Raw genomic sequence first — 23,149 nt, forward strand, 5'->3', positions numbered from 1 at the left:
CCCGCCCACTAGCCATCACCCTTTTTAGGCCAGCCTCCAGCTCGCATGCTTGGCCTCCTCGAGCCATCCCTCGGGCATTTGCTGTTCCCGACCTCCCCGGTAACAGTTCCTCTCCTCTCAGCAAAGCAGCCCCTCCGCTGCTCCCCCCCCCCCCGCCCCCCTGGTAACTGGAAACCAAGACCCCCATATAAAGCTCAATCTTAACATCTGCTCACCCCCCACTGTGCTTCCTAGCTGAATTGATAGCTCCCACCCATGACACCAAATACTCTGCCTCCCCATTGTTCTCTCACCTCTCCCTTGCCCCCACTTGGACAAACATATTCAAAGCATCACATTCCCTAGTAAACAAACATCAGAAAAGCAGTGGAAAAGCACCACAGAAAAAACAACCACTGAAACCACCCCCCCTCCACCCAGCTCAGTAAGACAAAGTTAACTTTAGCCATTGAATCAGATCCTTATTGCACATAACACTACTTATTCAAACCAGCACAAAGGTGATTGACAACAAATCGCCATTGCAATACTCTCCCCAAGGGTTCAGTGTCTTTAATTCACTTCCAGTCTTTTTTCCTTGATGATAGTCCAGACATCATCTGGTGTTTCAAAATAAATATCCCGTTCCTCATATGTGACCAACAGACGGGCTGGGTACAACATCCCGAACTTCACCCCTTCTTAAAAAGAGGGCTGATTTTGCCCGATTAAACCCAGCTCGCCTCTTGGCCAAATCCGTGCCCAGGTCTTGATAAATGCGCAGCTCACAATTCTCCCACCTGCTGCTCCATTCTTTCTTGGCTCACCGCAGAATGGGTTCCTTGTCCAGGAATCGGTGCAAACGTACCACCATTGCCCTTGGCGGTTCATTCGCTCGTGGCTTCTTCGCGAGGGCTCTGCGCTCTATCCACTTCTCCAGCATATTCGTCATATAGGCCCTTGCATCCGATCCCTCACTGCCCTCAGGGAGGTCGACAATTCTCGGGTTCTGCCTCCTGTTCTCCAGGTCCTCCAGCTTCTCCTGCATTCTTTTCTGGCGGTCATTCATCATTTCGACCTTGGTCTCCAGCACGGCTAGGTACTCCTCGTTCTCGGACACCTTTTTCTCCAGCTCCTGGATCGCGCGTTTGTGGGTTTCTTAATTCTGCATCACCTGATCAATTGAACATAGAACATAGAACAGTACAGCACAGAACAGGCCCTTCGGCCCTCGATGTAAGCCTGGATCGGGTCCAGCGTGTCTTTCCTAAGCTTGGCGAAGCAATCTTCAAAAAACTTCACCAGCTGCTCCGTCGACCACTGCTTCTCCGCCATGCTTTCCCGCATTGCCAGCTCTGCTCGCGCCTTCTTTGTAGACCTTTGTCTTCTCACACGGCCACTTCTGGTCCAATTCTCCATAGCCTGGAGGGGGATTTCTCCTCAATGTCTCACTCTCCACCGATTTATCCAATAAAATAAAAAAAAACAGGAGAGAAAGTTCAAAATGTCTGTCACAGGCGGGAGTATCAAATGTGTGACCTACTCCTCCATGGCCGCCACCGAAAGTCACAAATGGTAACTTTGAAAGGCAAGGAATTTGAATGAGGTAGACGGCAGAATCCACAGAGGGGCTTTTCAAAGGAACTGAACAGCATAACTGTTGTACCTTTCATTGGGAGGGAGGCTAATTTCCATCCAACAGGCCAACTGGCAGTTTGATCCGTGATCCAAGCCACAGAGCCTACTCTTACTAACATTTAGAGCCATGGAGAATTGACAAAACTCTCTCCTAAAACGTCAGTTTCGCAGTGCCTTTGTTGAACCAGGAAGAGACATTTCCCCTGACTCGGTCATCTACGCGGTGTTGTATGCAACTATTAACTGGATTTAACCTGTAATGTTATTAAAATTGGATGTTGTTTCGGAAAAGAGGTATCTCAGTGAATTCGGGGAACATAGGCATATTTTGGGAACAAGAGATAAAACGATGTGTTAGTTATTCATATGTGTTAGTGTCATATTGTCGTATTTTGTTGTGTTTTTTTCTTTTAATAAATATTCTTTATTAATTGTTTGCACGATTGCTCTGGTTCCTCACTGGGTTGTATATTGTTCCCTCACAGTAATTCCAAACAAATATACACCACTAAGAACTAGTGTTTCAAGTTATCCTTCGGGGCTTTGGGACACTCACAGTAACATCAGCAGGGCTCTTAACTCTTCCATCTTTCCTCATCTCTTCTCTCTCGTGTATCTATTTTATTCACCTTAATCACTCCCTATGGTAGGAAGTTCCACATTCACGTTCTTTTGAACTCCCTAACATTTCATTTGGTGACCATCTTATATTGGTGGCCTGTGGTTTTGCTCTTCTTCAAGCTATCAATGCTTTACAATGAGATGAGGTTTCCTGATAAATTCAACACTGGGTTTTAAGTAAGAAAAAGTTTCAAATGCTGTTTTAAGCATTTATTATTTTGTTCTCTATCAGAAGGAGAGAAACCTGTGCCAGATAGAAAATACATGCAGTAAAATAAAATCACTTGAAAGTCATAGCCGGGATTCACTCCCACAACCAGCGGGTGGGCCGCACCGGCGCCAAAGAGCGGCGTGAACCACTCCGGCGTCGGGCTGGCCAGAAGTTGCGGAATCCTCACTGGCGCTGGAGTGGTTAGCGCCGCGCCAACCTGCGCCAAAGGGCCTCTGCCAGCCGGCGCAAGTTGGCGCATGTGCGGGAGCGCCAGTGTGTTCTGCCGCATGCGCAGAACCGCTGGCATGATCCCTGTGCATGCGCACGGGGTTTCTTCTCCGTGATGGCCATGGCGGAGCCTTACAGTGGCCAGCGCGGAGGGAAAGAGTGTCCCCACGGCACAGGCTCGCCCGCAGATCAGCGGGCCCCGATTGTGGGCCAGGCCATCGTGGGGGCTCCCCCCAGGGCCGGATCCCCCCATGCCTCCCCGAGGACTCCGCAGGCCGTCCACAGAGCCAGGTCCTGCTGGTATGGACCGTGTATATTTCACGCAGGCTGGATCGGCCGAAAATGGGCCCGGAGAATCGCCGAGGGGGGGAGGGGGCACTGCCAACGGCCCCCGACTGGCGCGACTGATCCCCGCCCCCGCCAAAAAAAGGCGCTGGAGAATTCGGCAGCTGGCGTCGGAGCGGTGGGGTGGGATTCACACCGCCCCCCCGGTGATTCTCCGCTCCGGCGGGGGTGTCGGAGTATCCCACCCATAATCTTTCATCAAGGCTTCAGACTGCAGATTAGCTCTTGCTTCAAAAGTGGATTACAATGACATCCCACAGCTCACCTCCAACACACATTGACTGAAAGTACCAGCCAGTTCTCCCCAGGGTAGTTCTAAGAACGAACAGCAGGTTTTAAAGCAGCGTTTGAAGAGCGACTGTACTTTATATCCTGACCCCCCCCCCCCCCCCCCCCGCCCCCGGCTAGCATGTAAGTGAGATTACCTTGTGTCTCTAGCCTGAGGTTTGTTTACTGAAAGGAATGTCATTTGGTGTCTTGAAAAGCTGCACACCTCCACACTGAATTATATACTGGAACAACTGTATTTTTCTTTTTCAAAAAGGCCTAATTTTTAATGGGTTAAACTATTGAATTAAAGTTATTTATGATTATATCTGCAGGAAGGAATTTTATTGATTTTTCAAAATCATTTTGTTGATTTCTAAGTACTTTTGTTCTAGTTCTTCAGGAGCTTTTGCCCTGGTTGCCTATCATTGTGCAATTAAGTTTCAAAGTTCAAGCCGAAGAACCTTTGCATTAATAATGTTAAATTTGTGAGCTGGGGAAAGAACATTAAATCCATGCTTTTAAAAAGATCTTTAATAAAGGAGAATTGTGTTGACGCTTAAACTCAGTCTAATCCAAATGACTGATTTATTTAATTCCCAGTTCCTGAGTTTGGCTGGAAGAAGTGCTGCCTAGCAGCAGTTACAAAACAAACTCCCCCTCAGCAGGTACTTGCAAAGATGTTATTGAGAGCATGGTGTAAATCAAATCCTCCTTTTCTCTCTACTGTGCCCAAGTAACTGGCCTAAGCTAAGTTTTTCTACTCTATAAAGCAAGTTCCTAAAAATCTCCGCTCCAGTTATTAATAATCAACCTCCATATTTGCCGCAGCACCTTGCTTACAATGTTCCCTCATTTGCATTCTTTGTTGCTTTACAAGACCACTTACTTCTCTGGCCAAGTGCAGTTGCTTGCCAATTCTTCCAGATACTGACCGATTTTCTTTTTGCTTCCACATTATCACCACTCTGCCTGCCTTTGGTGTCTGTTTGTCTCTGGTGTCTGGTGTAGGTGGGATGCCTGGGATTACCTTTGAATCCTCACTTTTTCACTCTACTCTTTTGAGCATTGAATAACCATCATGTAATCATTATCCGCACGGGAGCAATGGTAGTATGAGCGGTGATTAAAATTTGCTCAGGACCACAATGCAGTGATGTTAGTAACAGCAAATACTCATGCAGCTCTTTATAAATTGTTGCAGCAAGTCTATACTCACAAATGGGGCTGGAATATAGTGAGGGTGGGCTCCCCATGCCCCATTGTAAACATCAGGAGCAAACCCGCCTCCGGTTGGATGGCTTGTCCAGTGAATTCCGGGGAGGGAGGGAAGGGAATTCCGCGTGGGGTTGGAGGGAATACCTTGGGGGGAAGAAAGCAAATTGAATTCCCTCCCCACCATGGAGAAGGCTGCTCATAACCGCCAGGAGTGAGAGAAAACTGACCTGCGACACCTCATCTTGGCCAAGCAGAGGGCCCTGGATGTAAGTCGGCAGCCCAGAGGAAAGGGAGATCACCGAAGTGGAGCTGGGGTGAAGAAGTGAGATCCCGCTCAGTTGCGGTTCCCCATGACACGTATGTCAAGCTCCTTAACCCAACGCCACCCTCGCCCCAACGCCACCCTCGCCCCAACGCCACCCTCGCCCCAACGCCACCCTCGCCCCAACGCCACCCTCGCCCCAACGCCACCCTCGCCCCAACGGTGGTGTAATCATCCGTCGTGCCATGTGTCTTACAGCATCTACTGGAGATGGAGTGGTTCCATCAGGTGACCCCACCCCCAGCCAGTCCCACAGTCGGAGTTTCCCCATGAGCACCAACGATGAAAGCAGCTCGGACACCAGCCCCCTGACTGAGACTCAGGAGACCTTGAACTCTGGTTGGAGGATGACAAGTGATTTTCCGTCATTGCTGTCTCCAACACCCTCTGCCATCCCAGAGATGCTTGCCTCGTTTGGGCATGTTAGTGAAGAGGGTCCTGGGACACTATCTGGTTCCCACCACAAAGCTGATCCAGTACAGCAGGTGGAGACAGGAACTCCCGAGGCGGCGGACAATCGAAGGGCAGGCCGACCCGAGGAACTAGCTGCCATCCAGATGGGTCTCGAGCCTCTGGAACAAACAATCCCATCTATTGTGGTGATGCAAAGCCACGGACTGCATGAGGGTTGTTGGCAAGCATCCAGCACCTGCAGGCGCAGTTGGAGGAGTTCAACCGAGCGTGGTGGTGCCGCCCATGCATGCTACACAGGCCAACACTGCACAGGTGGCGTCCGTGGTGGAGGCATTGGGGGCGAGGTCCAGTCACAACAGGCCATGGCTAGGAATGTCGACGGCATTGCCCAGGTACTGCCTGACGTGGCGCAGACACAGAGTGAGGTGGTCCAGTCCCAGAGGGAGCTGGCGTAGTCATTGGCTGATGTGACACATAACCAGAAGGTGGTGGCACGGTCGCAGCATGATGTGGCGCAGTCCCAGATGGAGATGCTCCACTCCCTGTACTCCATGGCTGTGAATTTGCGGACCTGGTCAAGACCAGAGCGGACCTCCAGGACTGGCAGCACCAGGTGGTGGGGTAACCTCTGGGGTGAGCTCTGCTCACACCCTCGTCCCATCGGACACCGTGAGGGAGGAGGAGGAGGTGGTTGGGCCTGTGCCAGTGTCTCCCGCAAAGGAGATGCCGGAAAGCTGCAGCACCTCTGATATCCCCATGGTGCATCTGGTGGGCAGGGGGCAGAATGGGGCAGCATCACGCCACCCGAGCAGCAGCCGGCCCCATCCAGGCTGGGTCACCCCAGAAGATGCGTACCAATGAGGGCCCAGGAATTATAGCAGGAAGCCTCACTCCTGCTGTACCATCTGGAGAACCACCTTGATGTAGTGTTAGGGCCCGTAAGGCCAGGACGTTAGAACCAGTTAAGTTGGCACAAGGAAGATGTGTTAGAAATTTTGAGAAGCCTGAGGATAGATAAGTCCCCTGGGACTGATGGGATATATCCTAGGATTCTTCGGAATGTGAGGGATGAGATTGCAGAGGGTTTGGCTATGATCTTAATGTGCTCACTGTCTACAGGAATAGTGCCAGAAGACTGGTGAGAGACTAATATTGTCCTCTTGTTCAAGAAAGGGAATAGGTATAATCCAGGGAATTATAGGCCAGTTAGTCTCACTTCGGTCACAGGTAAATTATTGGAAAGAGTCCTGAGGGATAGGATTTATGATCATTTGGAAAGATACAGCTTAATCCAGGATAGTCAAAATGGATTTGTGAGAGGTAGGTCTTGCCTCACAAGTTTGATTATATTCTTTGAAGAGGTAACTAAGTACATAAATGAAGGTAGAGCAGTTGATGTTGTACACTTGGATTTTAGTAAGGAGTTTGATAAGGTGCCCCATGGTCAGCTCATGCAGAAAGTGAGGAGGCATGGCATAGAGGGAAATTTGGCCGATTGGATCAGTAGGTGGCTATCACATAGAAGATAGAGGGTGGTGGTAGATGGTAAATTTTCATCCTGGAGCCCAGTCACCAGCGGTGTACCACAGGGATCAGTGCTGGGTCCTCTGCTATTTGTGATTTTTATCAATGACTTGGATGATGGAGTTGAAGGTTGGGTTAGTAAATTTGCTGATGACACCAAGATTGGTGGAGTAGTGGATGAGGTGGAGGGCTGTTGTAGGCTGCAAAGAGACATTGATAGGATACAGAGCTGGGCTGAAAAGTGGCAGATGGAGTTTAACCCTGATAAGTGCGGGGTGATTCATTTTGGTAGGACAAATTTGAATGCGGATTATAGGGTTAACGGCAGGGTTCTGAAGAATGTGGAGGAGCAGAGGGATCTCGGAGTTCATGTCCATAGATCTCTGAAAGTTGCCACCCAAGTGGATAGAGCCATGAAGAGAGCCTATCGTCTGTTAGCATTTATTAACAGGGGCATTGAGTTTAAGAGCTGTGAGGTTATGCTGCAACTGTACAAGACCTTGGTGAGACCACACTTGGAGTATTGTGTGCCGTTCTGGTCACCTCATTATAGGAATGATGTGGAAGCCTTGGAAAGGGTGCAAAGGAGATTTACCAGGATGCTGCCTGGATTGGAGGGTAGGTCTTATAGGAAAGGTTGAGGGAGCTAGGGCTTTTCTCATTGGAGCGAAGGAGGATGAGAGGTGACTTAATTGAGGTGTATAAGATAATGAGAGGGATAGATAGCGTGGACGTTCAGCGACTTTTTCCTCGGGTGGATGTAGCTGTTACAAGGGGGACTAACTACAAGGTTCATGGTGGAAGATATAGGAGGGATGTCAGAGGTAGGTTCTTTACTCAGAGTGGTTGGGGCATCGAACGCACTAACAGCTACGGTAGTGGAGTCGAACACTTTAGGAATTTTCAAGCGGTTATTGGATAGGCATATGGAGTGCACGAGAATGATTGGGATTGATTTGATCTTAGTTTCAGACTAGTTGGGCACAACATCATGGGCCGAAGGGCCTGAACTGTGATGTACAGTTCTATGTTCTATATTCTACGTTCTGTGCTCTCCATACCAGGCAACATCCTGGTAAATCTTTTCAGTACACTCTCCAAAGCCTCCACATCCTTCTGGTAGTGTGGTGAGCAGAATTGAACACTATATTCCAAGTGTGGCCTAACTATATTCCGAAGTGTGGTTCTATAAAGCTGCAACATGACTTGCCAATTTTTATACTCAATGCCCCGGCCACTGAAGGCAAGCATGTCGTATGCCGTCTTGACTACCTTCTCCGCCTGCATTTCCACTTTCAGTGACCTGTACACCCAGATCCCTCTGTCTATCTTACGGGTTCTGCCATTTTCTGTATATTTCCCACCTGTATTAGACCTTCCAAAATGCATTACCTCACATTTGTCCGGATAAACTTCCATCTGCCATCTCTCCGCCCAAGTCTCCAACCGATCTAAACCCTGCTGTTAGATGTTCCGGGCTTTAGATGTTTTCAGAAGAATAGGGAGGGAGGTAAAAGAGGAGGGGCATAGCACTGTTAATTAGGGAGTACATTGCAGCTACAGAAAAGGAGATAGTTGAGATAGATTGTCTTCTGAGTCAGTATGGGTGGAAGTCAGAAAGAAGAAAGGAGCAGTTACTTTATTGTGAGTTTTCTATAGACCCCGCCCCAAAAGCAGCAGAGAGATAGAGGAACAGATTGGGCAACAGATCTTGGAAAAGTGCAGAAGTAACAGCGTTGTTGTCATGGGTGACTTCAACTTCCCTAATATTGACTGGAACCTCCTTAGTGCAAATGGTTTGGATGGAGCAAATTTAGTCAGGTGTGTATAGGAAGGTTTCCTGAATCAATATGTAGATAGGCTGCCTAGGGGAGAGGCCATATTGGACTTGGTGCTCGGCAACGAACCAGGCCAGGTGTCAGATGTCTCGGTCGGAGAGCATTTTGGTGACAGTGACCACAACTCCTTGACCTTTATCAGAGTCATGGAGAGGGATAGGAACAGACAGTATGGGAAGGTATTTAATTGGGAGAGGGGAATTTATACTGCCAATAGACAGGAGCTGAGGAGCATAAAGTGGGAACAATTGTTCTTGGGGAAATGCACAACAGTAATGTGGGGATTGTTTAAGGAGCACTTGTTGCGAGTGCTGAATAGTTTTGTCCCACTGAGACGTGGAAGGAATGGTAAGGTGAAGGAGCCTTGGATGACAAGAGAAGTGGAGCTGTTATAGGCCAGGGCTTAGAGAACCCCAGAGTGTATCATGGAGTTCACCTAGCCCACAACTTTTAATAGATTGTGGTATGGGGAGCACACGGCCCACTCTACAGTTGTGGTACAGCAGAAATGGAAAAAGTATTTTTGAAAGCAAACCAATGTTTCTTCTATGAATTCAAGTTAACCTTTTTAAAACAGTGAACATCTTAGCAACCATTAATTCAAATACAATCCCCAAAGAATACATAAGTAATCCGTAAACTGTCCTTTTATCATCCAGAACACTTTTTTTAAAAAAAGCCTTTAAACTGAAGCAGATCAGGTTAAAGTCGATACTGGGAGCAGATATTTGTTTTGAATCACCAAAGGATCGATTTACATTATTTAGATTACAGAGGGAGACTCTAATACACCTTCTGGCTGTGACTGCAGCTATCCAGCTCTCAAAATGAAACTAAAACACACCCTGCAGCAAACTGCCTAAAACGAAAGTAAAAAGCTGACACACAGCCCAGCTCCACCTCCTCTCTGACATTACTGCAGTAATAAGCACCCATTTCTTAAAGGTAATCTCACTACAGATATTTATATACACACCCATTTATAAACATCCATTTATAAACACCTATTTCTGAAAGATACTCTCACATGACAGAGCTTGTTGTCAAGAGTAAGAAGGAAGCTTACGTAAGGTTGAGGAAGCAAGGATCTGACTCGGCTCTAGAGGGTTACAAGGTAGCCAGGAAGGAACTCAAAAATGGGTTGAGGAGAGCGAAAGGGAGCATGAAAAAACCCTGGCGGGTTCTACACTTATGTGAGAAATAAGAGGATTTTTTTTAGAACAGTACAGCACAGAACAGGCCCTTCGGCCCTCAATGTTGTGCCGAACCATGATCACCCTACTCAAACCCACGTATCCACCCTATACCCGTAACCCAACAACCCTCCCCCCTTTGCGTCCTCACTCTCCACTGGAGTAGTACCGGATGATTGGAGGGAGGTGAATGTTGTTCCACTGTTCAAGAAAGGGAAAAGGGAAATCCCTGGGAATTACAGATCCATCAGTCTTGCGTCCATGGTGAGCAAAATATTGGAAAGGATTCTGAGAGATAGGATTCCTGATTATTTAGAAAAACATAGTTTGATCAAAGATAGTCAGCATGGCTTTGTGAGGGGCAGGTCATGCCTCACAAGCCTCATTGAATTCTTTGAGGATGTGACGAGACACATTGATGAAGGTCGGGCAATGGATGTGGTGTATATGGATTTCAGTCAGGCATTTGATAACGTTCCCCATTGTAGGCTCATTCAAAACGTTCGGGGCATGGGATACAGGGACATTGTGGAAGGGTGGGTTAATAAGTTTGCCGAATACCTGAAGGTTGGGGGAGTCGTTAGATAGGGTTGAGGGTTGTTGCAAGTTACAACAGGACATTGACAGCATGCAGAACTGGGCTGAGAAGTGGCAGATGGAGTTCAACCTTGATAAATGTGAAGTGATTCATTTTGGAAGATCAAATTTGAATACTGAATACAGGGTTAAAGGCAGGATTCTTGGAAATGTGGAGGAACAGAGGGATCTTGGGGTCCACGTACATAGATCCCTCAAAGTTGCCACCCAGGTTGATAGGGTTATTAAGAATGCGTATGGTGTGTTGGCTTTCATTAACAAGGGGATTGGGTTTAAAAGCTGCGAGGTTCTGCTGCAGCTTTATAAAACTCTAGTCAAACCATACTTGGAATATTGTGTCCAGTTCTGGTTGTCTCATTATAGGAAGGATGTGGATGCTTTGGAGAGGGTACAGAGAAGATTTGCCAGGATGATGCCTGGACTGGAGGACATATCTTACGAAGAAAGGTTGAGGGAGCTTGGACGTTTCTCACAGGAGCGAAGAAAGCAGAGAGGTGACTTGATAGTGGTGTACAAGGTGATGAGAGGCATGGATAGAGTGGATAGCCAGAGACTTTTCCCCAGGGTGGAAATTGCTGTCACGAGGGGACATAATTTTAAGGTGATTGGAGGAAGGTATAGGGGAGATGTCAGAGGTAGGTTCTTTACACAGAGAGTGGTGGGTGTGTGGAATGCACTGCCAGCAGAGGTGGTGGAGTCAGAATCATTAGGGATATTTAAGCGACTCTTGGACAGGAACATGGACAGCAGTAAATTTAAGGGGTGTAGGTTAGGTTCACCTTAGATTAGGATAATTAGTTGGCACAATATCGTAGGCCGAAGGGCCTGTACTGTGCTGTATTGTTCTATGTTATATCTCTTTTGGTTTGTGTAGACTGGCAAGTCATCTGCAGGTTCTGATAGGGGGATGTGCATCCCGTCGATCACCCCCTGGACCCGGGGCATACCGGCGATGGCGGCGAACCCCGCTGCCCAGACATCCTGGTAGTAGACTTGGTGCACAAAAAATGGATGTATTGTGCCGCCTGGGAATGCGGGGTCTCCGTGACGGCGCGGATGCACCTGTACACTGAGGTCTGTAAGATCCCGGACAGACCCTCTCTCGGCACCTGGAAGGACCCTGTGGGGAAGGATTCAGGGCAATTGTCACCTTGACTGCAACCAGGAGTGGGTGTCTCCCCCCAGAGTCCGACGGTGCTAAGTATGCCATCATCTGGCTGACATGTCGCACTGTCTCTTTGCTCAGTCGGAGTCTTCAACAGCATGGCCAGTGTGGTAGGTCCTCAGACGACGGGCGGTGCTGGCACACGCGAGACACCTCCTTATCGGCCAGTTGGGCAGCTGGCTCTCCAACCTGGGCGCCTGCCACCTGTCCCTCTGCAGCAGGCTCTGCTGCTGCCTTTCCGCTGCTGCATGCTCTGCCGCTACAGATTCCTCCTCCTCTTTGAGCAGCGACCGCTCTTACAGCTACAGGGCATACCCCAAGGCTGCGGTGACTAGCAGGAAGGCCACTATTAGAACATAGAGGAGTACAGCACAGAGATCTGTGAGTTCAGATCCATTGTACCCTGAAGGTGGCAACGCAGGTTGATCAGAGTGGTCAAGAAGGCATACAGCATGCTTGCCTTCATTGGACGGGGTATTGAGTACAAGAGTTGGCAGGTCATGTTACAGTTGTATCGGACTTTGGTTAGGCCACATTTGGAATACTGCGTGCAGTTCTGGTCGCCACATTACCAGAAGGATGTGGATGCTTTAGAGAGGGTGCAGAGGAGGTTCACCAGGATGTTGCCTGGTATGGAGGGTGTTAGCTATGAAGAAAGGTTGAGTAGATTAGGACTGTTTTCGTTGGAAAGACGGAGGTTGAGGGGAGACCTGATTGAGGTCTACAAAATTATGAGAAGTATGGACAGGGTGGATAGCAAAAAGCTTTTTTCCAAGAGGGGGGTGTCAATTACAAGGGGTCACGATTTCAAGTAGAGAGGGGAAATGTTTAAGGGAGATGTGCGTGGAAAGTTTTTTACGCAGAGGGTGGTGGGTGCCTGGAATGCTTTGCCAGCAGAGGTGGTAGAGGCGGGTACGATAGCATCATTTAAGATGTATCTGGACAGATATATGAACGGGTAGGGAACAGAGAGAAGTAGACCTTGGAAAATAGGCAACAGGTTTAGATAAAGGATCTGGATCGGCGCAGGCTGGGAGGGTCGAAGGGCCTGTTCCTGTGCTGTAATTTTCTTTGTTCTTTTGCCCGCCAAGGACTTCTCATGCCCCCTCCTAGCTCTCCTAAGCATTTATTTTTAGCTAATTCCTTGCTACCTTGTAACCCTCAAGCAACCCAACTGAATCTTGTTTTCTCATCTTTACATTCTCTTCCTTTTTCCTCTTGACAAGACATTCAACCTCTTTTGTGTACTATGGTTCCTTCACATCGCCATTTCCTCCCTGCCTGACAGGGACATACCTATCAAGGACACGCAGTGTCCTTGAACAAGCTCCACTTTTCATTTGTGCCTTTCCCTGACAGTTTCTGTTCCCATCTTATGCTTCCTAATTCTTGCCTAATCGCATCATAATTACCCCTCCCCCAATTATAAACCTTGCCCTGCGGTATGGCCATATCCCTCTCCATTGCAATAGTGAAAGACCGAATTGTAGTCACTATCTCCAAAGTGCTCTCCCACAAACAAATCTCACACTTGGCCTGCTTCATTACCCAGTACCAAATCCAATGTGGCCCCCCCTCTTGTTGGCCTATCCACATATTGTGTCAGGAAACCCTCCTAAACACACTGTACAAAAACTGCCCCATCCGAACTGTTCGACCTATAGAGGTTCCAATCAATATTTGGAAAGTTCAAGTCACCCATGACAACTACCCTGAGACCTCCACACCTATCGATAATCTGTTTTGCAATTTCTTCCTCCACATCTCTATTAGTATTTGGGGGCCTATAGCAAATTCTTAACAATGTGACCGCTCTTTTCCTATTTCTAACGTCGGCCCATATTACCTCAGTAGGCAGATCCCCTTCGAACTGCCTTTCTGCAGCCGTTAAACTATCCTTGATTAATAATGCTACTCCTCCACCACTTTTACCACCTTCCCTCCTCTTACTGAAACATCTATACCCCGGAACTTCCAACAAACATTCCTGTCCCCTTTCTAACCATGTCTCCGTATTGGCCACAACATCGTAGTCCCAAGTACCAATCCACGCTCCAAGTTCACCTACCTTATTCCGGATGCTCCTTGCATTGAAGTAGACACACTTCAACCCATCTTTCTGTCTGCCGGTACATGCCTGCGACCTTGATACCCTCTTCAGTACCTCACTACTCTCAACACTGGCTTCTGGACTACAGCTCGTTTTCCCAGCCCCCTGACAAATTAGTTTAAACCCCCCCGAAGAGCCGTAGCAAATATCCCTCCCAGGATATTGGTGCCCCTCTGGTTCAGGTGCAAACCGTCCAGTCTGTACAGGTCCCACCTTCCCCAGAATGTGCTCCAATTATCCATGTACCTGAAACCCTCCCTCCTACACCATCCCTGCAGCCACTTGTTTATCTGCACTCTCTCCCTGTTCCTTACCTCACTCGCACATGGCAACGGCAACAAACTAGAGATGACAACACAGTTTGCTTGGCTCTCGGCTTCCACCCCAGCTCCCTAATTTCCTGTTTTAAATCCCCGTCCCTTCTCTTACCTATGCCATTGGTACTGATGTGTACCACGACTTGTGACTGTTCCCCCTCCCCCTTAAGGATTCTGAAAACATTCCGAGACGTCACGGACCCTGGCACCCGGGAGGCAACATATCATCTGTGAGTCTCTTTCGCTGCCACAGAACCGTCTATCTGTCCCTCTAACTATTGAGTCCCCAATAACTATTGCTCTCCTGCTCTCCCTCCTTCCCTTCTGAGCCACAGGGACAGAGTCAGTGCTGGAGATCCGTTCACCGTGGCTTACCCCTGGTAGATATACTTGTTACTGAGGGGAACGACCACAGAAGATCCCTGCACTGACTGCTTCCTCCCAGCCCCCCTCACCGTCACCCATCTATCTTGATTCTTCGGAGTGACTACATCCCTGAAGCTACTATCTATGACCATCTCTGCCTCCCGAATGATCCGAAGTTTATCCAGCTCCAGCTCCAGTTCCCTAACGTGGTTTCTGAGGAGCTGGAGATGGATGCACTTCCCACAGGTGAAATCAGCAGGGACTCTGACGGCGTCCCTCACCTCAAACATTCTGCAGGAGGAACATTGCACTGCCTTCCCTGCCATCCCCTCTGGATAAAAAAGAAAGAAAGAGCTTACCTGTTATTCACTCTACCCCTTCGGTTAAAGGAGGTGGAAGGGTGGGGGACACTACAAGTGTGTTTTGGGTTTTCGAACTGCCCAACTTAAATACAGGTAAAAAATACAACACATAACCAGCAACCACTGCGCCCCACACAAGAACAGCAATCAGCTGTTATGGGCCCGTGCAAACAATTTAAATCTTTACTACTTACCCAGCAGTCACTCTGTCCTCACGCTGACCGGATTCAGCTGGAAACTCCCAACAGTAAGTTTTTTAAAAATTGCTGGTTGAATTCCAATATTCATTGTCTGCAGGGGGTGAAAGGCTGACATGTTAGCATTGTGTAAACCCCGGTGCCTAACCAGGTGCATCGGGCTATATATTAGCCCCAGTTTGCCCCCTCATGTCCCTGAGCACCCCGCCACCCAACCTCCCCATCCTCGCGCTCTTGGCACTGTGGGGTCTCTGGATCTGGCGCCTGCCCAGAATGCCAGGCGTACCGTCAGTAGGCAGTACCCTCGCCAGGGGTATGCACCGCGTCTCCTGTAAGGGCTACTGTGGGTGTTGCCCTGGGTGGGCCGCCGGCAGGTGGTGGAGGGTGGGGTGCGGGCTGAGGCGTCCATATGGCTGGTTTCACTCTGCAGAACGAAGGAATGGGGTGGTTGGTCAGTGGATGCACAGCAAAATGGCCGCGGTAATGGCGGTCCATGCTTGGACACTGCCCCAGTCCTGTGTGGTGTTCCCTCGGCATCTTGGCCTGTTCCTCCTCTCTCTCTTTCTCAACCCCCCACCCCCACCACAGCCAGCATGGCCAGTGTCTGACCCGACAGCCCACAATCGCTCCTATCTGTGTCCCACCTCCCCTCTCCCTCCTTTATCACTTTGTTGATTTTTGAGTGAACTGCACCGTCGGAAACTTGGCCCATTGGAGGAGAAGAATCGCGGAAGACCTGGAAAATACCTGTCGGGCCCACTAATGATTTGCAAACGGTGTTTACTGTATGTGCATTCTGGTATGCATTGACACTGCTGGCGAGGTGGCAGAGAATCACGATTTGGCATCAAATCGGCGCCGCTGCGAAAACTGAGAATCCCCCCCCCCCCCCCTCCGTTAATTTACGAACTGAGAGACTTTAATTATTACAGGTGAGGTTTCCTTCCTGCTTCAGGAGGGAGTCCCACCTCTTGGAGCTGCTGACCAATCAGAGGCTGACAGCTCTGCAATATCAGCAGAGATTCTCCCCAACTTATACGCAAGTCCAGGATTTTGCCATGGCCAGTATGGCAGGCCTTGGTGAGGGGGGGTCCGGGAGCATGATGGACAAGGGAACCGGGGGGGGGGGGGGGGGGGGCTGTGGGTGAGGAGAGGAATGGGGAAGCAAGGAAGGAAAACTGTGACTTGCAGGTCTGGCCATCATTTGGCATTGGGGAGTGGAAAAGAAGCACTTTGTCCTTCACTGGCCAGAGGCCTGCTGGCTCAAACCTTCTGGGCTGTACATTGGGTGCTGACCTATCCTGCATCATGTAACATCTGAGCAACAGTGGAATGAGGTGCTTTTCCACTTAGGCTCTCTGCTCATGTCCCAACTGATGATCTTATCTAATGCCTTCCCTGCTGCTTTTTATTTGTGGTGGGAACAAGTCGTCTAGCGGCTGACAGGCTGGAAGCGGGTATGCCACTGATTGAAAAATACTCTACTTTATGCATCCTACTTTCCTGCCTGTCGGTGGCCCAGAAAATCCAGCCCATGGACCTATTGCCCGTATTCAGCATTGATGTACAGGAGAACCTTCAGAGATCTATATGCTTGCTTGGCTTGGTCCCTTGTTTTCCCTGACCTATTTAATACAAATCCTGATAGCCAAAATGCAGTGGATGCTAGACAGATACAAAGCATAAAATGCTGAAACACTGAGCTAACCTTTTAAACATTCATCTAAAAAAAGAATACTGCAGATGCTGGAAATCTGAAAAACACAGAAAATGCTGGAAGGAGAACTCAGCAGGTTAGGCATCTGGGTAGAGATAGAGTTAATGTTTCCGGTCTGTGACCTTTCAGCAGAACATTAACTGTTTCTCTCCTCTCTGATGTTGCCTGACTATTGAGTGTTGTCAACAAGTTTTGCTTTTTTACTGCAGATGGTGTTCATGCAGACATAGTGTGGGCCCTTTTAATCACTTTAAATATTTAAATAAATGTTCCATTGCCTTTCCAGTGTAAAAGGACCTTGCTCTCAATCCTATCATGATAACAAAGGGCTTTTAAACTTGTGCTAATTGAGTGAAAACCTTTTTTAGAGCTTATAATTATGTAGCTTGCGGACCAAAACTGGAATGTATTCCAGGTGAGGCCTAACCACGATCTAGTACAAAGACTCTGGGTTTCTATTTATTTTGTATTGGATATGTCTCACCTGACTGACTGGTCGCAGTCCTCCTCTCAGACATTCAAAAGTCCAAACTTCACTCCAAAGACTTGGGCCTACAATTGAGGTTGACACTCCAGTTCAATACTGATTTGTGACCAGCCTTGACGCAGGTGTTGAATTCCATTGAGATTTCAAACCTGCTGTTCAAAAGATGAAATTAAAAAATTCATGGCACGATTCAAAGAAACGATGAGAGGATATCCCAGACTTCTAGTTAACATTTGTTCCCAGCCACGGTCACCGAAAGAGATCGATCGCTTACTAGTTGATGTACCATCAATGACGACAGAAGAGAGTCGGAAGAGTAAACTGTGGCTTTAATCAGCTAAAAGATACCTGCTGGCAGCTGGCCCCAGACTGAGGACAGGGCTGGAGGTTGGCCACCTTTATACTTGAGCCCGAGGGCCAGAGCCACAGGTGGAGCCAGCAGGGACAAACCCAGACATGTAACAAACAGTAAGAACAGAAAGTACAATAAGTAAGAACAGTAAGTACAATATAAAACAGTGGTTTAGCACATTCAGCCCCCGTTAAAAAAGAGTCCAGCAGGGGTGAAGTGAGGGTTGAATTAGCGATCAAGTCTGTCGGGGGCTTTGACCTTCCGCTGTGATTGCCTCAGTCCCGGCTGTGGTGAGGACACTGGTGTCGGGTGAAGTGTTGCGGCCTGCATATTGAGGAACGTGTCGTCTTCCGGATAAGTAGCAACAGAGGGAGACGGTATAGAGTCTTGAGTAGCAACGGCGGGAGACAGTGTAGAGTCGGGGGTAGTGGTGATGGTCGCTGGGGAACCTGCGGGTGCTAAGTCCCGAAGGGAGATTGTCTCCTACCGCCCGTCATGGTTTGCCACGTAGGCATATTGGGGGCTAGCATGGAGATGTTTGACCAGGGGATCCGACTTGTGACTCCTCGCATGCTTCCGGAGCAAGACGGGCCCTGGAACCGTCATCCAGGACGGGAGCGAGACCCCTGAGGTGGACTTCCTGGGGAAGACAAACATTCTCTTGTGAGGTGTCGCATTGGTGGCGGTACACAGGGGCGACTGGATGGAGTGGAGCGCATCGGGAAGGACCTCCTGCCAGCGGGAGACTTCTAGACCGTAGGCCAAGAAGGACGGCTTTCCAGTTCGTCGCGTTCTGCCTCTCCACCTGTCCGTTTCCCCGGGGGTTGTAGCAGGTCGTCCTGCTTGAGGCGATGTCCTTGCTAAGCAGGATCTGACACAGCTCATCACTCATGAAGGAGGAACCCTGATCGCTATGGATGTAAGTAGGGAAACCGAATAAGGTGAAGAGACTGTGCAGGGCCTTGATGACTGTGGCAGAGGTCATGTCAGGGCACAGGATGGCGAAAGGGAAACGTGAGTACTCATCAATGATGTTGAGGAAGTACCCGTTACAGCCAGTGGAGGGGAGGGGCCCTTTGAAATCAATGCTGAGGCGCTCAAAGGGGCGGAAGGCCTTTACAAGGTGTGCTCTGTCTGGCCAATAGCTGCTTGCACTCCACGCAGACAGACCTGGCAGTCCCTGCTCATGGTCCTGACCTCCTCGATGGAGTAAGGCAGGTTGCGGGCCTTGATAAAATGAAAAAAATGGGTGAACCCCGGGTGACAGAGGTCATTGTGGAGGGCCTGAAGTCGGTCTACTTGTGCGCTGGCACATGTACCGTGGGATATGGTATCTGGCGGCTCATTGAGCTTGCCAGGTCGATACAAGATATCATAATTATAGGTGGAGAGTTCGACCCTCCACCTTAGGATCTTGTCATTCTTGATCTTGCACGACTGTGCGTTATTGAACATGAAGGCAACTGACCTTTGGCCAGGGAGGAGAGTGAATCGCCTGCCGGCCAGGTAATGCCTCCAATGTCGCACAGCTTCCACAATGGCCTGGGCTTCCTTTTCGACGGAGGAGTGTCGAATTTCGGAGCCCTGGAGGGTGCGTGAGAAGAAAGCCACGGGCCTGCCCACCTGGTTGAGGGTCGCGGCCAGTGCAAAGTCAGACGCATCGCTTTCCACCTGGAACGGGATGGACTTGTCTACTGTGTGCATCGTGGCTCTGGCAATAGAACATAGAACAGTACAGCACAGAACAGGCCCTTCGGCCCTCAATGTTGTGCCGAGCCATGATCACCCTACTCAAACCCACGTATCCACCCTATACCCGTAACCCAACAACCCCCCCCCCCCCCCTTAACCTTACATTTTAGGACACTACGGGCAATTTAGGATGGCCAATCCACCTAACCTGCACATCTTTGGACTGTGGGAGGAAACCGGAGTACCCGGAGGAAACCCATGCACACACGGGGAGGACATGCAGACTCCACACAGACAGTGACCCAGCCGGGAATCGAACCTGGGACCCTGGAGCTGTGAAGCATTTATGCTAACCACCATGCTACCGTGCTGCCCAATATCTGTCTTGATGTTGTTGAAGGCCAGGCGGGCCTCAGCCGTCAGGGGAAAAATTATGGATTTAATGAGTGGGCTGGCCTTGTCCGCATAATTGGGGACCCACTGAGCATAATAGGAAAAGACCCCAGGCATCTCTTCAGGGCCTTGGGGCAGTGGGGGAGTGGAAGTTCCAGGAGGGAGCGCATGCGGTCAGGATTGGGCCCCACGTCTCAGTTTACCACAACCTAGCCAAGGACCGCGAGGCGGGTTGTGCGGAAAACACATTTCTCCTTATTGTATGTGAGGTTAAGGAACTTGGCGTCATGGTCCTGCTGGTCATGGCCGCAGATGGTGACATTATCCAGGTATGGGAACGTGGCCCCGCAGCCCGTACTGGTCAACCATTCGGTCCATCTCCCGTTGGAAGCCCGAGACCCCATTGGTGACGCCGAAGGGGACCCTGAAGAAGTGGTAGAGGTGGCCATCTGCCTTGAAGGCAGTGTATTGGCGGTCCTCCGGGCGGATAGGGAGCTGGTGGTACGCGGACTTCAAGTCAATAGTGGAGAAAACTCGGTACTGCGCAATTTGATTGACCATGTCAGATATGCGGGGGAGAGGGTACGCATCGAGCTGCGTGTACCGGTTGATGGTCAGACTGTAGTCGATAACCATCCGGTGCTTCTCCCCAGTTTTGACGACCACCACTTGGGCTTTCCAGGGGCTAGTTCTGGCCTCTATGATCCCTTCCCGCAGGAGTCGCTGGACCTCCAACCTGATAAATGGCCTTGTCCCGAGCACTGTATCGTCTGCTCCTTACAGCCCGGGGTGAGTTTAGCAAAGTGGGGCGCCCTTAAGGGTCGAGAGGCTACAGACGGTAAGAGGGGTCCATCGAACTCCAAGGTAAGACTTTTGAGGTGGCATTGGAAATCTAGACCTAGTAGTAAGGCAGCGCAGAGTTGGGGGAGGACGTAGAGCTTGACATTTTTGTACTCGAAGCCCTGTACTGTAAGGGTTGGGACACAGTACCCACGGACTTCCACGGAATGTAATTAGGAAGCCTGGGAGATTTTCTGGGTCGCAGGTAAAATTGGGAGGGAGCAGCGCCGTACCGTATCTGGGTGAATGAAATGCTGCGTGCTCCCGGAGTCGAAGAGGCAGGTTGACTCTTGGCCGTCGATCCGGACGGCCATCATGGATTTAGCGAGGTGATGAGGTTGAGATTGGTCGAGGGCGATGGAGGCGAGCTTCGGAAAGTGGGTGGGCTGATCGAGGGTAGCGGAGGCCAGCGTACGATCTGGTGAGCAGGAGTTCCGGGAGGCGATGGGGTGATTATAAGATGGCGGCCCCCATGGGTTGCACATGGCGGGTAGCGTCGAAGATAGCAACCCCCACGGGTCGCACATGTCGGATTATGTGGAAGATGTGGGCAGTCCCCATGGGCTACACGCAGCACTGCTGGTTTAGAAACAGGTCGGGCCTGGCAGACTTTAGAGAAGTGGCCCTTCTTTCCGCACCCGTTGCCGATCACGCTCCTCACTGGGCAGCTTTGTCTGGGGTGCTTACCCTGGCCACAGAAGTAACATGTCGGGCCTCTGGAGTTGGCGGGTCGCTGCGTGGCACAGGCTTGCGGCGCCCCTGGGTTGGGTGATGGCGGCGCCCATGACGTCCACGAGGGTGCTGCGTGGTCGGAGGTGTAGGCATCCATGTTATGGAAGGCACTTCCAACGAGTCCAAGAGCTGTACTGTGACTTGGAGGTCTAGTGTACCCCTTCTAGCAGGTGCTGGCGGATGTAATTAGATTTTATGCCTGCGACATAGGCGCCCGGATCAGCAATTCGGTGTGCTTGACAGCCGATACAGCCTTACAACTGCAGTTCCGGCCGAGTTCCGGCAATGCGCGCAGATATTCAGTTTATGATTCTCCGGGACGCTGTCGCCTCTTGGCAAGGAGATGCCTAACGTACACCTCGTTGACTTCCTTAATATACTGCCCCTTCAACAGCGTTATCGCATCCTCGTACAAGGTAGCGTCCCTGATAAGATGGAAAACTTGCGGGCTCACCCGAGAGCTGAGGACTCGCAGCTTGTAGATCTCAGTGACGGCGGAGGAATCAATGTAAGATTTGAAGCAGCTTAGCCAGTGTTCAGACGTGGCAGTGGCGTCAGCTGCTTGGGGGTCCAGCTCCAGGCGATCAGGCTTGAGCGATGGATCCATCTTATAATTTTAGCTGATTAAATTGATGTACCATCAATGACGACAGACGAGAGTCGGAAGAGTAAACTGTAGCTTTAGAACATAGAACATAGAACAGTACAGCACAGAACAGGCCCTTCGGCCCTCAATGTTGTGCCGAGCCATGATCACCCTACTCAAACCCACGTATCCACCCTATACCCGTAAACCAACAACCCCCCCTTAACCTTACTTTTATTAGGACACTACGGGCAATTTATCATGGCCAATCCACCTAACCCGCACATCTTTGGACTGTGGGAGGAAACCGGAGCACCCGGAGGAAACCCACGCACACGGGGAGGACGTGCAGACTCCACACAGACAGTGACCCAGCCGGGAATCGAACCTGGGACCCTGGAGCTGTGAAGCATTTATGCTAACCACCATGCTACCCTGCTGCCCCTTTAATCGGCTAAAAGATACCTGCTGCAACCTGTCTACAGACTGAAGGCAGGGCTGGAGGTTAGCCACCTTTATGCTTGAGCCCGACAGGCGGAGCCACAGGCGGAGCCAGCCGGGACAAACCCAGACATGTAACAAACCATAAGAACAGAAAGTACAATAAGTAAGAACAGTAAGTACAATATAATACAGTGGTTTACCACACTAGTACTTTTTGATGTGGAGATGCCGGCGTTGGACTGGGGTGAACACAGTAAGAAGCCTTGGAACACCAGGTTAAAGTCCAACAGGTTTGTTTCAAATCACTAGCTTTTGGAGCACTGTTCCTTCCTCCTACCCATTCACCTGAGGAAGGAGCAGTGCTCTGAAAGCTAGCACTTTGTGGGCATCATGTTGTGCAAAATTTCCTCATAGTGTCTGTTTATATAACTGCCGTGATTACACTTCAGTCGTCATCCATGGGCTATCAGGAGCTTTGGATGGTGTGGCAATGTAATGGAATGATAAATAAGTATTATTATCACCGTGTTTGTGTTGTTGCATTGTTCACTTCTCTAGTGTTACGAGAGGATGGTGTTTGGAACTTGGGTCCATAAATGGGAACGAAGAGGCAGTAAGCAATTTAGGGGTTAACAGACTGAGGTAAAAACTGCTAGCACGGAGTCAGAGAGGTGCACCCACACATGGCCAGAGCTACATTGTTTCATTCAGACTTAAACTTGTTAGTGGGAATACATAGGATGTACCTGTTCAGCCAGGGTGATCCACTTGGGATCCATTGTCCTTCACTCTTGTTTGACCAGCCATTAGTTCATTACAAATGACTTCTTTTGTCTGTAAGTGGGAGTTAGTTGCGTATCATAGCATGGCTCTGTTCTTTTGTATAAACAGAAGTGGAAATTCAGACAGCCAAGGTAATGATAATGGGTTCAGACCTGACACCCCAAGAGAGAACTTTTGTTTGACGGACTGGGCGGAACGCGGAGAGAAAGAA

The 23,149-nt window shown here is 49.7% G+C and overlaps 1 protein-coding gene across 1 annotated transcript in view; it reads left to right on the plus strand.

Moving 5' to 3' along the window:
• abcc4 (ATP-binding cassette, sub-family C (CFTR/MRP), member 4) overlaps positions 1-23,149 on the plus strand; it is a 655,673-nt gene that overhangs the window by 67,818 nt on the left and 564,706 nt on the right. The window lies entirely within an intron of this gene.

Source organism: Scyliorhinus canicula, chromosome 14, assembly GCF_902713615.1.
Source record: "Scyliorhinus canicula chromosome 14, sScyCan1.1, whole genome shotgun sequence".
Classification (NCBI taxonomy): Eukaryota; Metazoa; Chordata; class Chondrichthyes; order Carcharhiniformes; family Scyliorhinidae; genus Scyliorhinus; species Scyliorhinus canicula.